Genomic DNA, 17,328 nt, shown 5'->3' on the forward strand with positions numbered 1-17,328 from the left:
AACAGTCTACAAATGATCAAAATTTTAAATCTTAATCTGAAATTGTGGTGCAAGGTTCGGCATAAACAAAATGGAATTAACAAATCTATCCTTCATTTCTTTCAGAATTGCATCAGTCATAGCTGGATATGTCAATGTTGGTCTTCTGCCAAACCTGCTGAGCTGTCAAGGTTCGGCTTTTGACGAACCTGCCAAGCTGGCAAGGTTCGGCTTTTGACGAACCTGCCAAGCTGGCAAGGTTCGGCTCTAGACGAACCTGCCAAGCTGCTAAGGTTCGGCTTTTGACGAACCTGCTGAGCTGCCAGGGTTCGGCTTTTGACGAACCTGCCGAGCTGCCCAGGTTCGGCTTTTGACAAACCTGCCAAGCTGCCAGGGTTCGGCTTTAGACGAACCTGCCGAGCTGCCAGGGTTCGGCTTTTGACGAACCTGCCGAGCTGCCCAGGTTCGGCTTTTGACAAACCTGCCGAGCTGCCAGGGTTCGGCTTTAGACGAACCTGCTGAGCTGCCCAGGTTCGGCTTTTGACGAACCTGCCGAGCTGCCCAGGTTCGGCTTTTGACAAACCTGCCAAGCTGCCAGGGTTCGGCTTTTGACGAACCTGCCGAGCTGCCAAGGTTCGGCTTTTGACGAACCTGCCGAGCTGCCAAGGTTCGGCTTTTGACGAACCTGCCAATCTGTACAGGTTCGGCTTTTGACGAACCTGCTGAGCTGCCAAGGTTCGGCTTTTGACGAACCTTCCAACCTGTACAGGTTCGGCTTTTGACGAACCTGCCGAGCTGGCAAGGTTCGGCTTTTGACGAACCTGCCGAGCTGCCAGGATTCGGCTTTTGACGAACCTGCCGAGCTGCCCAGGTTCGGCTTTTGACAAACCTGTCGAGCTGCCAAGGTTCGGCTTTTGACGAACCTGCCGAGCTGCCAAGGTTCGGCTTTTGACGAACCTGCCGAGCTGCCAAGGTTCGGCTTTTGACGTACCTGCCAATCTGTACAGGTTCGGCTTTTGACGAACCTGCCGAGCTGGCAAGGTTCGGCTTTTGACAAACCTGCTGAGCTGCCAGGGTTTGGCTTTTGACAAACCTGCCGAGCTGCCGAGGTTCGGCTTTTGACGAACCTGCCGAGCTCGCAAGGTTCGGCTTTTGACAAACCTGCCGAGCTGCCAAGGTTTGGCTTTTGACGAACCTGCCGAGCTGGCAAGGTTCGGCTTTTGACGAACCTGCCGAGCTGCCAAGGTTCGGCTTTTGACGAACCTGCCAATCTGTACAGGTTCGGCTTTTGACGAACCTGCCGAGCTGGCAAGGTTCGGCTTTTGACAAACCTGCTGAGCTGCCAGGGTTCGGCTTTTGACAAACCTGCCGAGCTGCCTAGGTTCGGCTTTTGACGAACCTGCTGAGCTGGCAAAGTTCGGCTTTTGACAAACCTGCCGAGCTGCCAAGGTTCGGCTTTTGACGAACCTGCCGAGCTGGCAAGGTTCGGCATTTGACGAACCTGCCGAGCTGCCATGGTTCGGCTTTTGATGCACCTGCCGAGCTGCCAAGGTTCGGCTTTTGACGAACCTGCCGAGCTGCACAGGTTCGGCTTTTGACGAACCTGCTGAGCTGGCAAGGTTTGGCTTTTGACGAACCTGCCGAGCTGCCATGGTTCGGCTTTTGACGAACCTGCCAGCGGCTGCACAGCTTTTGACGAACCTGCTGACAGGTTCGGCTTTTGACGAACCTACCGAGCTCCCAAGGTTCAGCTTTTGACGAAACTGCCGAGCTGCCCAGGTTCGGCTTTTGACGAACCTGTCGAGCTGCCCAGGTTCGGCTTTTGACGAACCTGCCGAGCTGCCCAGGTTCGGCTTTTGACGAATCTGCCGAGCTGCCCAGGTTCGGCTTTTGACGAACCTGCCAAGCTCCCATGGTTTTTGATGAACCTGCCCAGCTGCCCCGCTTTTGATGAATGTGCTGAGCTGCTCAGGTTTGGCTTTTGACAAACTTGCCTAGATGCACAGGTTTGGATTTTGCTGAACCTTCCCAGCTTTGTGTGAGAGGTGTCGTCAGCAAAGAAAATTCATCAAAAATGCGAAGAATTGTAATGTATAGTTTGCATAAAAATAGTAATAGGTGTTCAGACATATTAACGTGGGATATGCTACACTTTTAATTGTTTGAAAGGAATCCTATACCAATATAGAAAAATATATGAAATTGCATGTAATTTAATAGTTTTCAAATCAGAGAACAGCCATGCCTGTGATACAAATACTATACTCACTTCATTTGTATGAATCAATTTGTATGATCAATTGTATATAAGACTACTCAATTCAGCAAGAAATAGGCCAACTACATGCTCTATATTTCGATGTCTTTCAGAAATGGTCTTAATTAATTGCTGAAAAAAATGTTATTGATGGAGACATAAGGGCTCATAATATTGTCTTTCACACACAGACGCAGTCTACATGGCTGCATTAAGCATGCAGTGTAACTGAAGCTTCTAATATGGGGAGCAACATACACTAAATAAATAGACTTTTCAAATTTACCGTGTCAAGCGATAGGCACACTTCAATTGATTTCCAGTACAAAAAGAGTACTGAGAAAATTGAATCCATGATTGTTAAGAAAAGAAGAGTCTTGAACTGTATTTTTTTTTGAGTTTGTTTAGAGTGGCCTCAGAAAGTGGTGAAGTTATTCTCTGTGGATAACATTACTCAACACTGAAATAGAAAAAGGTACTCAAAAGTTTTTAACCAAGTTAGGATAATTAACTCTTGCTTGCAGGTCCATATGCAGTATGCAGGGTCAAAAATTAACTTTGGCCCATTAGCCTGGTTTTAGGTTGATTAATTGTGGACCATCAATTTAAAAGAAAAAAGTTATCTGTTGTCCCCAAAGCAAGCAACTATCATAGAAAATAGACTGTTTTGTTGGTCTTATTTTGGGCCAGTACTCATTTCCTTTTTTGGCCACCAAAATTTCAGGCTAAACCATCTTAGACACCTGTTACACACAAACAGACACACACACACACACACACACACACACACACACACACAAACAAAAACAAAAACAACAACAAAGAACACACAAAGCAATGCGATATTAATTTTGGGCTGCCCCCCAAAACAACAAACAAACAAACAAACAAAAACAAAAACAAAACAAAACAAATATTATTGAATACATACATCTAGTTCAAATGTATTTAGAGCACCATTTCAACCCCCCCCCCCCCCCCAAAAAAAAAAGGGGGAGGGGCAGAAGAAATATACAAAAGGATACTTCTCTCCCTGGTACAGCTTGGCAGGCCAGTAAAATGTATTTATACACATATGAAAATATGGGGCTGAGTGCAGTAATTTAGGCAAGCCTTGAGCTGATATGTGATTCTACTTACAGAGTATCAAGCTTCCAGAACATATTATGTGACAAACAGTTTATTTACAAGCCAAGGAAATTTGAATCCCACACTGTTAACTTAAGTCTGTTAGCACTTTTTGTCCATACTTCATGTATAGCTTCCATGATCATTTGACACAAATGATGTCCACATCACATTGAGCCATTTCTACTAATGTTCCTGAGGAGCAGTGGTACTGCTGCTGCTAGCTGTAAGCACATTCATCTATGGCAATAGCAGAAGCATTCTCATCCAGTGCACACAGGAGTACATTACTAATTGTAATTGTATGTATCCATATGCCTATTATGTTGAATTTCACGGAGATGAATGCCATTCTGAATCCTGCAGAGTGCTGTCGAAGTCTTAGTGCTGTTGTTACTTCTGTCTGGTGACATGACCCTATAAGGAAGAATATAAACAAAAATATGCGATTTAAAAACTTAAACACAAACTCTTGGGACAGTATAACACACAGATAGTAAGGTGTTTCCTGTTTAGCTGCAGCACAGAGGTGTTTGTTTTCTTAAGCTTTGTTTGACTTTTCAAATCTCCTGTTTGGTGACCACACATGTACTTCTTAAACTGCCTACATTGTCCACACCTCTTTAGAGGGCCAAGTTTATGCAGAATTAGGATTAAATGCCTCTTGACTATTATATGGGGAGTATATGTGCTGTGATTGCATAGGAAGCACACCAGTAGTGTGAACTGTCTGACCTCACACTGGATTGTAAAAGGCTCATTATTACAGTCATGTAGTATAGCACTTATTTCATCCGATTGTATTGTCGATAGGGTACTTGAGCTAGCGATGATAGTATAAAATGCCAAGTATATTTTCAAATAATTGAGGATGAACCATTCCTGTCATCCCTAGCATGTACATTGTATGAACTATTCAGACAAATTTTCATAATAAATCTGTACTCTCATTTTCGAGGATGTAAAGATAGATTTTCACATACTTCAACACCTTTATCTTTCTCCTCTCTTGAGTTATCTTCTTTGTTGCTCATATGAGGCCTCTTCAAATTTTACCTTCTTTCTGGAATCTTTATCAATGTACATTGTACTCAGTCATGTATCATTTTCTATCTCTAAACTGCAGTGTGATTACTACATGATGATCAGGGCCTATCTGTAAACGTTACCCTTCAAAGTACATTTAAAGACCCGTCAAGTCTTCTACTACATTTTTTTTCTTTAAATGTTGTGTAAGTTTCAATGTACCTACAACTGCATATATCTTTTTACTTTATACTGTATAACAATGAATTGGGATATTTCATTTTCACACACCAGTCCATTGCTCTTTCTTATTGCCTTATTGAATTTAACATTGTTACATTTTGGAAGAAACAATACACATATTTTTCAGTATCAATATTGTCATTGTCTGCCTAAATTTTGCTCGACAACAATTTTGGTTCCTTTGATCTCAACAGAATAGAATTGCATCACATTTTTTTGAATGGGAGGCAGGAAGTGCACATACATAAAGGTTTGCATATGACAAAGGGATGTCAAATGAGCTGACTGATTATTATTCCTTCCAAAATTGAACAGTATTATAATATTTTGAAATTGCTTTGTGTTTATTGCCAGATATTATAACCATGACAGTAATTGGTTATCTGTTGTTAAAAGGAATCTATACATTGTGATGTAGGCAATCAGCCATCGTATGGAGACAGGGATTAAATGCATTTCCTTTCAACATAGACTTATTTTTTAAAATAGTTGAAAGTACTTGCTGAATGTGATTACTACTAAAAACTACAAAGAATGGAACTGTCCGAGTGCAAGACCTCTTTTAAGACCAGTATGCATCATGCGGAATAGCAGTAATTACTTTACTAATACCTACTTTTTGCTTTGATGCAAATGAAAAACTTACCTTTAACACCTAGGAATACTTTCAGAAGGATATTGATGGTAAGATTTGAATCATAGCTGTGTTGTCCAATATCTAAAAGTCAAATTCTTTTGTTGTTCATGAAGGATAACACCAGTCACATGTGTCTTTAGGAGTTCTGTATCATTGATACCCTGTAAAAAAAAAGAAGACACATAGAAGGGAAAATATTCACTTCGTTTTTCATGCAAGAAACATTTTCTCAATTTGTGAACTAATTCTTTATATACCATGTATATGTCAGCAAATTTGGTTAACTAATTAATTATAATAAAGTTGTTTGACACTTATAACAATCATGCATGTCATGAATATCAAGAAATGAACTTGGTTTCAAAAGTTTGTATGAAGCAGAAGTCTATAGAGTTTGTTGACAAGGCTGGTGACAGACTTTCTCGAAATGCTTCTTGTAGCTGCATGTATTTTACATAGATGTGACTGCTGAGTACTGTTTTTTAGGGCATTTAATCCTTATCATCATATATCTGTTGGGTAATCAGCTTGCAGATTTTATTTACAGAAGTGTTGTCGGCCCACTTTTATCAGCATAAACGGGTGTCTTTCCATCCTAAATGTGTGTCATGCAGTCACAATCCATGTTTAGCTGTATGAACATTCAAAACTTGTTTTAAGTCTGGTTGAAATATATCACATTAGGACCTTTATCAATAGCATTGTTATCAAGAACAATGACTTGTCCAGCTCTAGCTAGCTGATAGTCAAGTTCAGTGTCCTGTTATCAACAACTGGCTAAGCAGTCCAATATACACTGAGAAGTATAAAAGCCCCAACCTGTTAAAGAACAAGTTCGGATCACCTTCATAGATATGTGGGTTGAGTGAATGCAGCAATATTAGTAGAAATTGAACAGTTCAATGAGAGTTTGAGGAAAGTCTAACAATCTGTTCAAAAGTTATCAATTTTTGAAGTTACTGCTTAGTCATAGCTGGATGAAAAGACTACTTTAGCTTGTGATGTCACATGTGTACGATATAAAGAAAGTATAAAGAAAATTCAACATATTTTTACTTTTCTTGCATAACAAAAGAACACTTCACTTTTCTCTTTCAGAAGGCAGGGGGAATAACATTACCCTTATATCGGTGACAAGTCAAAGAAATGTGCACTTTATTCAAAAAGTAAAGTTTTGTGAAATTCTCTATTCATTTTGCTTATAGTATCATTCTACACATATGACATTTTACACTATAGTAGTCTTCTCATCCAGCAGTGATTTTGAACGGAGTGTTGGATTTTCCCCAAACTTCCGCTTAATGTGTTCTACTAATATTGTTGCAATCACTCAATCCACATGTATTAAAGGTTGACTTGTCTGTTAGGATCAAAGACACAAGCTGCAAGCTGCCTATCTGGTGTGATACCAACTCTTCTGGCCACTAGCTTCCCAGAAAATGCAGTAGTTGGAGTTACCTGCTCAATCTTGTTTATGTACACACTGATCAGGGAGGTGGAAAATGCTCTCATGCCCTTCACTGGTGGTCAATGGAATGTGGCACAGGGAGGCAAGCAAACAAACAACAACCACCACAGGGCTGTGAACTCACTGGCTCCCTGGCCACAATCATACTTTCATGATATCCCCACTGTATGGTCTTCCAATACACTGAATATCAACTGCATGCAAAGATGCCAGCGTTTCTTACTGCATATGGCTCTGAGTGAATTCTCCTACCAAGGTGGAACTGCAGTAGGAGGGGTGAGGAAGGGCCATAAGGCAGGAGTTTGCTCCCCTACGATACAGGTTAGGGAGCTTTTTACTTTAGGATTACAAATTGACAAATTGTGCCGTTAAAAGTAAAGGAGCTGGCTGATATGGTGTTTGAATTCGCATTTGGTGTTTTATTTTGCAACGCGCAATGCTCTCGCCGCGACATTTTATGACTTTTTTCTTTCAGATATTGCGCAACTTTTGAGACCAAATTTGTCACTCCCGGCCATACCGTTTTGAAGCCATGCCCCTTTTGAAAAATATATAATTGTCGACCCAAAAATTGCTCAAAAACATGATTTTATGTACAAATCCAATGTAAATTGTGTTTTTGCAATTAATTCATTATATATGAAAATAGATATTTTTACTTTCAGTGGCTGATAATGATTCATTTTAGCTTGATTATGCTTTAAAAAGTTTCTGTGACAAATTTTGACGACAAAAAACAACTAAAACAAAAAGTAAAAAAACAGAAATACATAAGAAATTCTATGAACAATGAAATACATAAGCAAAATTACGAAGCTGAATTTTTTCTTCAATATTATTGTTGAGGATAATGAAAAAATATGTTTACCAAAAATTAGAAGTTTTGGAGCTTTACTTTTGGATTTATAGGCAAAAAATTATTTTTGCTTAAATAAGCATTAAGTTAATATAAAATACATAAATTAAAATGTGAAAAATCTAACTATACAATCTTTTAGATTATTGGCCTCTACCTTAGTGCAAATTTTCGCGAGGATCGCGCGATCCACGACCGAGATCTGTTTGTCCCTCAAATAACCCAGTGGGATTAGGGTTAAACCCTAATCCTAGACACCAAGTGCATACTTTGAATGTACTTGTATATGCAATCACCCACTGACACAAAGCACTGCATCCTTTAATTGCACAAACTGCTTCTTAGAAGGTTAGGAGGTAGATAAACTATTAAAGATGATTGAAGGCTTCTTCAACTCAAAGAGATATACATTGTATTACCTCCTTGTTCTGCTACAAAGACCACATAAAACACAGAAAGGGGATTGGCCTTGACCACTGTCTTATCCCCAGTAGATAACCAGCCAGTGTATATTCATCACATCAGCTCAGTATCTTTTCTCTGTAACTGCCATTTCATCTACTTTTTCCCCTTATCATTCTGAGATACTTAGTTATTCTAAAGTCAAAGACAATCATTTGCAGGACGATGTTAGACCCCAAATTGTGTACTTCTCCCCACTCCTCACTTCCCTCCTATACTTAATGTCCTTGCACTACCCTATGACCCACTGGTTTATTTGGAAAGCACTCAGTCCCCACTGACCTGTTCTACCCACTTCTACGTGCCCCTTTGTTTCAGGCTACTGACCAGCACATTCCATTGTGTTGACAACCACTACAACAGAGCAGAGAGTTCATTGATAAAATCTCATGACCATATCAATTTAATTCCATTTCAATTTTTCTTATTGGAAATCAGACATAGTCAAAGTACAATTTGTAACGAATGACATAAAGCAAATGAATTAGAACCCCCATGAAACAGAGCTTATGACCATGGTGCTGTAAGGATATTGTAGGAAGGGAGTGAGGAGTGGGGGAAAAATACACAAGTTTTAATGCATGGATGTAATTTAAAGGGATCGTATAGTTTTGGTTGAAACCTAATTTCAGGTTTCTAACATTTTTTGGTGAGATAATGAGAAACCTCCCATGAAATATGAAAGAACATGCGATTCCATGAGGAGTTCAACGTTTATTTGATAAAATTGGTTTTGAAATGGCTGAGATATCCAAAACAGAGCGATTCTGATAAAGTGTGGGACCCACACTTTATTACGATCGCTTTGTTTTACTTTGTTTTTGGATGTTTCAGTCATTCCAAACCCAATTTTCATCAAATAAACTTTGAGTTCCTCTTAAAATGGTATGCTCTGTACTATTTCATTAGTGTTTTCTCGGTATCTTGCAAAAACTTAAAAGCCCAATTCTCATCTCCACCAATACTGTACTATCCCTTTAATTAACTTAATTAGAATTGCTCTGTTATGGATATCTCAGCCATTTCAAAACCAATTTTCATTAAACAAATGTTAAATTCCTCATGGAATTAAAGAATGCTCTTTCATATTTCATAAGAGGTTTCTTATTATCTCACCAAAACATGTTAGACCCTGAAATTAGGTCTCAACCAAAACTATACGATCCCTTTAATATGCATGTGAATTGAGAGAAAGTAGCAATATTATAAGTACAATACATCAATGCACGTTTGATGAAAATCTGACTACTGTATGTGTTCAAAAGTTATGAGTTTGTGAAGTTTCAATGCTTCCATGGCAGGATAAGAAGACTAAAACATCTTGTGATGTCACGTATGTGTACAACAAAGTAAAGAAAATATAAAGAAAAATCAACATACAATTGTATTTTTCACTTTGCAGCATTATGTATATGACAAGAACAATTGACTTGTCTCATTCAGAAGGCCGGGGAATAATATTACTCTAACCATACATCAGTACCAGTTAAGGGAATCCTTTGTACTTTCTTCTCAAAATGAAATTTTGTGGAATTCTCTTAATAGAAATGTTTTCTCTTTACATATCATTCTATACATGTGACATCACAGACTGTAGTAATTTTCATCAGGCAGTGACTGTACAGAAATTTTTAAAAATTGCTAACAAATTGAACAGATTGTATGATTTTCCTCAAAACTATTATTGATTTTCCTCAAACTGTCAATGTGCTCTTCTGATAGCGCTCTATTTTCTCACATACTCCACTTGTCACATGAAGATGGACTTGTTCTTTTATCTGATTTCAGACGTTTTACTCTAAACAAAACACTGTTCTTCAGATTTTGAATGCATTGATATTTTTGCGGTACTAACATTATTTTTCTGCATTTTGGATTATATGAATTTGTCCCACAAATGCTTTCACACCCCTTTTGGTACACATTATGCAGACTGTGCTACAAAAAGGGAAACCCATACTGCAAGTTAATTCTCTGTGGAAAGGAAAAAAATTCATGAAATATGATGTTGCACATCAATATAAATTTCATATTATTTTTGGGAAATAACATGGCATGGTATAAAAAGATGTAAACATTATGATGATGGAAGATGATGGACATAGACCTTGAGGGATTGTGATTATGTGACAGTTTTACCATCAAGCAGTAGATCGAGTTACCATTTACTGGTACACAGATGAAATGTATAATAGTTTCCTGAAATTCACTTACATTTGGCTTTCATTGTGCATCATCATTGCATTCTCAAGCTCTTTCCTTTTTGGTCTGGTTCATTTCCTTGTCTAGTGTCTTCTCCAGGACAATACATTTCTGGTATTTTGAAGAAATCTCCAGTCTGCATGAAATGAAAACTGATGAAGTTAGAATATCAATTACACCAAACTCTAAATCTGAAATTTTTTATGCATGATCAAATCACCACTCCCATCAAAGTACTGCAGTGCACAAAATTACATGCATTAGAATATAGGGATATTAAAAAGCAAGTGTGCATAGGTTAACCAGAACACACATTCAAATCCCACCAGTAATTGAATGACAGCTACATGTACACTGCAGATGTTTCCAAAGGTACCCCTTGATTAAGAAATTGAAAATTATATGTTTGAAAGACAAAATAAAATGACTTCAAAGGTCTGCAAAAACTTTCTGAAGCACTCTCAATTTATTTTATTATATTTTCCAGTGTCACTTAGAATATACAACCGAAATGCCTCACAACAGTCACAATTGTGTGGATGCCTGAATCATCAATTGTGATGTCATTAATTCATATAGCACCATATCTGAAAATAAGAAAGAATCCAATTGAACATTACATTTTCAATGATTTTATAGAGCTGCGATTAGCTAATACGAGGTAATGAGATATATCTGCATTTTTAATTGTGACACTATAAAGAATATGGATAAGTTTTCTATGTATCATGTATTCCCAAATAATTCATTAGCACTTGTTGAAAAATAAACATGTTGAGCCTTCTCTGTTGGTGCAAAAACTCCCCATGATTGGCAAGTATGTTTGCATAAAACTTACCTTTTTCACTCTCACTTGCCAGAAGAACTTTGACGATGATTTGTAGAATTCAGCTTGGCCAAGAGTAGGATCCGGTATTTCTGCCTTGCCACGAAGATACTGACTGTTATGTCTGTCTTGGTGCATCCATGAGGCAAGCAAATTTCATCTTTATGTGGCATGCAATCTCCTCTGTAGGAGTTGATCTTTCAGCATCATGTCTAATATGAGCTCATCAAAGCTCAGGTGAGATAAATCCATCATGTCAGAAGCTCCATTGGTATTTGTTCTTGTTGATAATTTTGAGGACAAAATGTTAGCACCATCTCCATCATCAATACTGAGCTGAGATATCAAGTTCATTGATAGTTCCATCATTTGTCTCCATTGTAAGAAAATTAGAATCATAGTTGTCCAGAGGAACATCTGCAGCTGACGAATGTGCTATCTAACCAGAGTACACAGCTGGTATGGATGTAGTCTAGCTTCTGGACTCTTTTTACTCGTAGGGGTGATTCAGTGTACGCGACAAGCCGTATGAGGGCGTGACACCCGAGGATTGCGATACGCCGAGAACTGCGATACCCGAGAAAAAAGAGTCCAGTAAAATACTTTCGCCGGATCGAGCAGGGTCAAGAGTTCACGCTTGAGTGGTCATGAATATTCATGACTCGCAGTCAATCAGACAGTTTTACTAGTTAATACGAATACCAGCTGATCGCACTCCCGCTGGTAGTGTGTGGTAGTGCTGCCCACTTCCACTACACTACAGCATTGTCCACCAAAATAGGGGGTTTTGTTCTGAAGTTGAGCCCACTAACTAGTCTAGCAGCCAGAAAGGGTCCCCGTGCACCCCCCCCCCCCTAAAACAAAATTCTACGATATGTTCGAAGATCGTCAGAACCTGTATGTTCCGAATCTGGTTGTCGCCAGTGGAAAAAAAAAGGTTGCGCGCGCGTCTAATTTGCATATTTCTAAGATGGGCGCCGCCCGTTGCTAGGAGACGGATTATTTTTGAATAACTTTAGTTAGGAATAACAAATTACCATAAAAATGGTATCATTTTGAAGAGAATTAAATTTCCTACAAGCTGATACCCCATTTGATGGGATAAATAGATGTTGTCATGAAATATTAAGGAAGGAATTATGTTTTTTAGCATTTTTCTAAAAAGATCCGGAATTTGGTTATAATGTTCTTTTCCATACATTTAATATGCATTTACAAATAACATTTGAATTTTCCTATAATTATCCCCCAAACATAGCTATTATCATGTGAAAACGGCTTTCCAATACATCAATTCCTTTAAAAGTTACACGACATTAAAGGGGATATGGTTCAATAGGTTTTACAGCAATATCTAAGGGTTATAATGTCTCCGCGCGCAATTGCGTAGGTTCTGTATGTGGGGTTTATTGTAGATCACTGCTATCTATTGATCAAATCTCATCGAAATCGGCGAAGAAAGAAAGAAAAATTACACTTTCTATTCCTTATATGAAATAAAAATGTTTTTTTTTTTCTATTCTGTGTTACCAAACTCAATCCATTCAGCTTCCCATATGAACAGTTTCTTGTCTTTTTGGATTCCCTCCAAGAACGTGAAATTAATCACAACTTATCTGCATGATATTAAAAAGTTAAAGAAAAAACATTTACGTGACAGTTTCCTCTTATTGGAAGATTAAAGTGAAAAAAAAAGAAGAATCTTATGCTAAAAGCCCTAAGAAATAAAGAACTTGTTAAATGGCCTTTCAGAGTTTAAAATGAAACATGGCTATCTTATTTTTTCATAACAAAATGAAGGGAAGTATCTGTGTAGTTCATGTCGGCCCATACTGGGTTACATCATAAATTCTTCAGAAATGGTCCCCGTGCACCCCCCCCCCAAAAAAAAAAAATCTACGATAGGTCAAAGGTCAAAGATCAAGTGAAATACATGCTCTCCTATTCATCCAATTAAACCTAGGTCAAGGAAGGTGACCATTCAACACATTTGTGACAAACATGCCATTATAATATTTTGCCAATTTTGTGAAAATGTAATCACACATTGTCCACATGTACTATAGACCTATTAGGAGAATCATGCATTATGGCGGAGGCATACCAGTCGTCATAGCGACATTTCTAGTTTAATATTACAACGAAGATTACGTCTATTATTAGCAGTTGGTAATTAAGTGGTGTACGAAGACTAACTCAAACAATACATCATTATATGAGTGGCTATAATGTACAATTGATAAAAACCGAATAAATCTGTTTTTTTTTTCAGGTTATACAGTGCGTATCAAAAAAAAAAGGTAATCCAACTTTGGCGGGCTACTACTTTACAATTGTCAGCTATGGAGAGCTCAATGTTTTAATTCTAATGATATCACAAACCATCGAAAGCTATGCTGCCGGCTGAAAGCAATAACAAATTTACTTCTTGTATATTATAGAAAGAATGGCCACGCGAAAGTAACAAGATTAATGCTCTGTTACTGGGAATTTGAAAACAATAATGACATTGTTTCCATTCCTGTTGTGTCGTTTGTTGTTTCCTTTCAAAGAGTGAAAGTAGTAGTAGGTTAATAGATGTCGGCGTTAAAGCTTGTACAATATAACAATATTGGTCACAGTTTATTATTCCGAAGGTTCATTTTTTTTCCCCAAAGGTTCGTTATTCCGGAGGTTCGTCATGATATAGATAAACGGGCCCAAATTAGCTATTGCTGAAAGCAATAACAAATTTACTTCTTGTATATTATAGGAAGAAAGGCCACGCGAAAGTAACAAGATTAAATGCCCTGTTACTGGGAATTTGAAAACGATAATGACATTGTTTCCATTCCTGTTGTGTCGTTGGTTGTTTCCTTTCAAAGAGTGAAAGTAGTAATATAGTAGGTTAATAGATGTCGGCGTTAAAGCTTGTACAATATAACAATATTGGTCACAGTTTATTATTCCGAAGGTTCATTTTTTTTCCCCCAAAGGTTCGTTATTCCGGAGGTTCGTCATGATATAGATAAACGGGCCCAAATTTGTTATTGCTGAAAGCAATAACAAATTTACTTCTTGTATATTATAGAAAGAAAGGCCACGCGAAAGCAACAAGATTAAATGCCCTGTTACTGGGAATTTGAAAACGATAATGACATTGTTTCCATTCAAAATTCAAAATGGTCACCTTCCTTGACCTAGGTCTAATTGGATGAATAGGAGAGCATGTATTTGGGGATTTTAGGACTTTAACTTGACTTTGGCCCTTTCATAAGTTTATGCATTAAGTAATTTTCAAGGTATGGAGAAAAAGTGCAATTTTTGTATTGAGTAATAAATTGTTACCATTTTCATCTGGCCTTTGACCCTAAAATTCATAAGAGAATCACTGTCAGGCAGAACATGCATAAATATGTACTAAGTTTCAAGATGCCATGAGCCACTTCCGAGACATGGAGGAAGAAGCAAGTTCAGCACTTTCTCTTGATCTTTGATCTTTGACCTTTTTGGCAAAAAAAAAAAGAAATTGCCAGAGAATCTCTATTTTGGGTTATACATGCATACACCAAGTTTAAAAAAAGTCCTGCTGGCATTGCATAAATATGAGGGAAATAGTAAAATTTTGAAGTGTTGCCCTTGACCTTTGACCCCATGAACCCCAAATTCCCTAGATAATCACTTCCAGTCAGTACATGCATAATATATACTATGTTCCATGAAGATACCTTGAACAATATCCAAGATACAGAGAAAAAAAGTAAAATTTTAACATTTTCACTTGACCTTTTCACATTTGACCTTAACCTTATCACCCCAAACTTTTACCAGTGAATTTTAACTGGGTAATACCTGTATACACTAAGTTTCAAGAAAATATCTTTAGGCATTGCAGAGATATGAGGGAAATAGTGAAATTTCCTTTTGACTTTTGACCTTGAGCATGTGCACCCAAAAGTTGATAGGCAGAATTTCACCCCCAATATACATACATGCCAAATTTCAGGTTTTTTTTTTTTTTTTTTTTTTTTTTTTTTTTTTTTTTGTTACGCTGTCCGCAAAATTCATTACGGACGGAGAGAAGGACGGACGGAAGGACGGACAACCCGAAAACATAATGCCTCCGGCACCACTTCTTGGCGGAGGCATACAAAAGAATCTAGATTACATAGGTGAAGTAATCTTTGAAGATATGTAAATATTGATATGTACGGTATTGAAACTGTCGTGTTGATTATCCTTATGGTACGTTACCACTCTCGTGGAATTCACTAAGCTGGGTCCACTTTCTCGATTCGCCCGAAATCGTGGTCTTACTCGGGGACTAATCGTGCTGATCATCAGATAATCAAATCTTGATGTCAGTCAAAGACATTGTGTTGATCGTAGTAATTTTTCGAACAGTCCAATAATTCTTCTACGATCAACACGATTACCACCATAGACCTCAAGATGTGATAAGCCATGATAAGATCACCACGGTCACTCGTAGACTAAGAATCGATTTGTGGTAGATAGTATACATGTATTAGCATATCGAGACTCGCGACAATGGCAACCTAGTGAAAGTGTTTAACGTGCAATGTCAATAATCTTTTGGGTATCGATAATGCATATTTAGTTACTCTATCTAAAAAGGACCGGCGGACGAGTAGGGCATGGATATCTGAAAACATTGGATGGTGTATTTAATTCATGCATGAGTTAAAATGTTATTCCAGCGGAACTTACATGCGCTCTAAAAGTGGATTGCACGTCAGATGCGCCTATAGCAGATACACTTCAAATCATTTTAGCAACTAATTTCTGTGGAAAACATGAAAATATTGTATTCGTTGTGGTTAAACATTTACACTCTGAATATGTCTAATGTTTAACACATTAGAGATACACATACATCCTTGAACACAAACACACACAACACAAAAGTATACAAACCTGCATAAATATAAACGTGATATATATATATATATATATAGATATAGATATATTATATATACATAGTTATAGTATATGCATGCACACATACATACATACACGCATGCATAGTTAATGTTCCCTCAGACATTTCCCTCATGCTTTATAGATCCATGCATTAAGGTCTACTTAACCATAACATTTTTTTTCTCTCTCTCTCTCATTTTTGTATAATATTGATTATTAGTCACTCCTAACGGATTTAACAACCAAGTTTACGTTGTATTGCATTTAAATCAACCCATGTAATAAAGTTAAGTGCATGAAATCATTTTTTATAAAAAAAAACCCACAGAATTTGAAAGCGACTGGATTTGACTTGCAACTATTCGTTTTTATCAATGCCATTCCTTGGTATTTGTAATCTATCTATTAGTTTCTTGGCAATAATAAACGTATGAGCAATATGTTTAAAAACCATCAGGCGAACCACCAAAGAATGAGAACACGTATGTGCGATCTTATCTTAAAAAAATAAATTGATTTCATGCTAGAGCATGGTGAGAAATATGTCGCTTGTGCGGTATACATGTATCTCTTATTTCGACATCTAAATAAAGCATTCGAGTTTGATGTTCCATGAATGCATTAATGGCGTATTGAATAAATTCACGAAATTCATGACTGAGCTCATTTCCCCTGCATGAATGCCTGTGTGCGATACTGGAGGTGTGAGTATGTGTGTGAAGATGATCAGAAGAATAAGAGTTGATGAAGAGAAGTTTGATTAATATCGATATGTTGGAAACCCCTATCCAGGTAAGCCCGTTTCGGCCGTCATGAAATTACACCTCTCGTAAGGCCTTCATTCTATTTGATGAAAAAAGACGTAAACTAAAAGTGAAGCTGAGTAGATCAAAGGTGATAGCGAATAAAAAATTTAATTTGTTTTCATATTCCACAAGATTTAATGATATTTAATCAATAATTTGGATGTAAGAAGTGATAGGGTCTCATACTTGCAATGATTATTACAGTACTACACGCGTTACGCAAGTGCGGCCGTCGACATTACCCTTAAATTTCTGTATAACCGTATTGAACCTTTTCCCTTTAATGTCGTGTAACTTTTAAAGAAATTGGTGTATTGAATAGCCGCTTTCACAGAATAATACTTATTTATGGTGTTTAACTTAAGGAAAATTCCGATGTTATTTGTAAACAGAAATTAAATGTATGGAAAAAACATTACTGAAATCTGTATTTCTTGGGAAAAATGTAAAAAAAATCCTTCCTTCCTTAGTATTTCATAACAACAACTATTTATTACATAAAACGGGGTATTAAC

General features: G+C 37.5%; 1 protein-coding gene across 1 annotated transcript in view; it reads left to right on the top strand.

Moving 5' to 3' along the window:
* LOC139717035 (low-density lipoprotein receptor-related protein 1-like) overlaps window positions 1–17,328 on the top strand; it is a 184,005-nt gene that overhangs the window by 16,562 nt on the left and 150,115 nt on the right. The gene's annotated exons all lie outside the window — the stretch shown is intronic.

Source organism: Diadema antillarum, unplaced genomic scaffold, assembly GCF_040938485.1.
Source record: "Diadema antillarum isolate AM-2024a unplaced genomic scaffold, OU_Dant_1.0 scf00000071, whole genome shotgun sequence".
Taxonomy (NCBI): Eukaryota; Metazoa; Echinodermata; class Echinoidea; order Diadematoida; family Diadematidae; genus Diadema; species Diadema antillarum.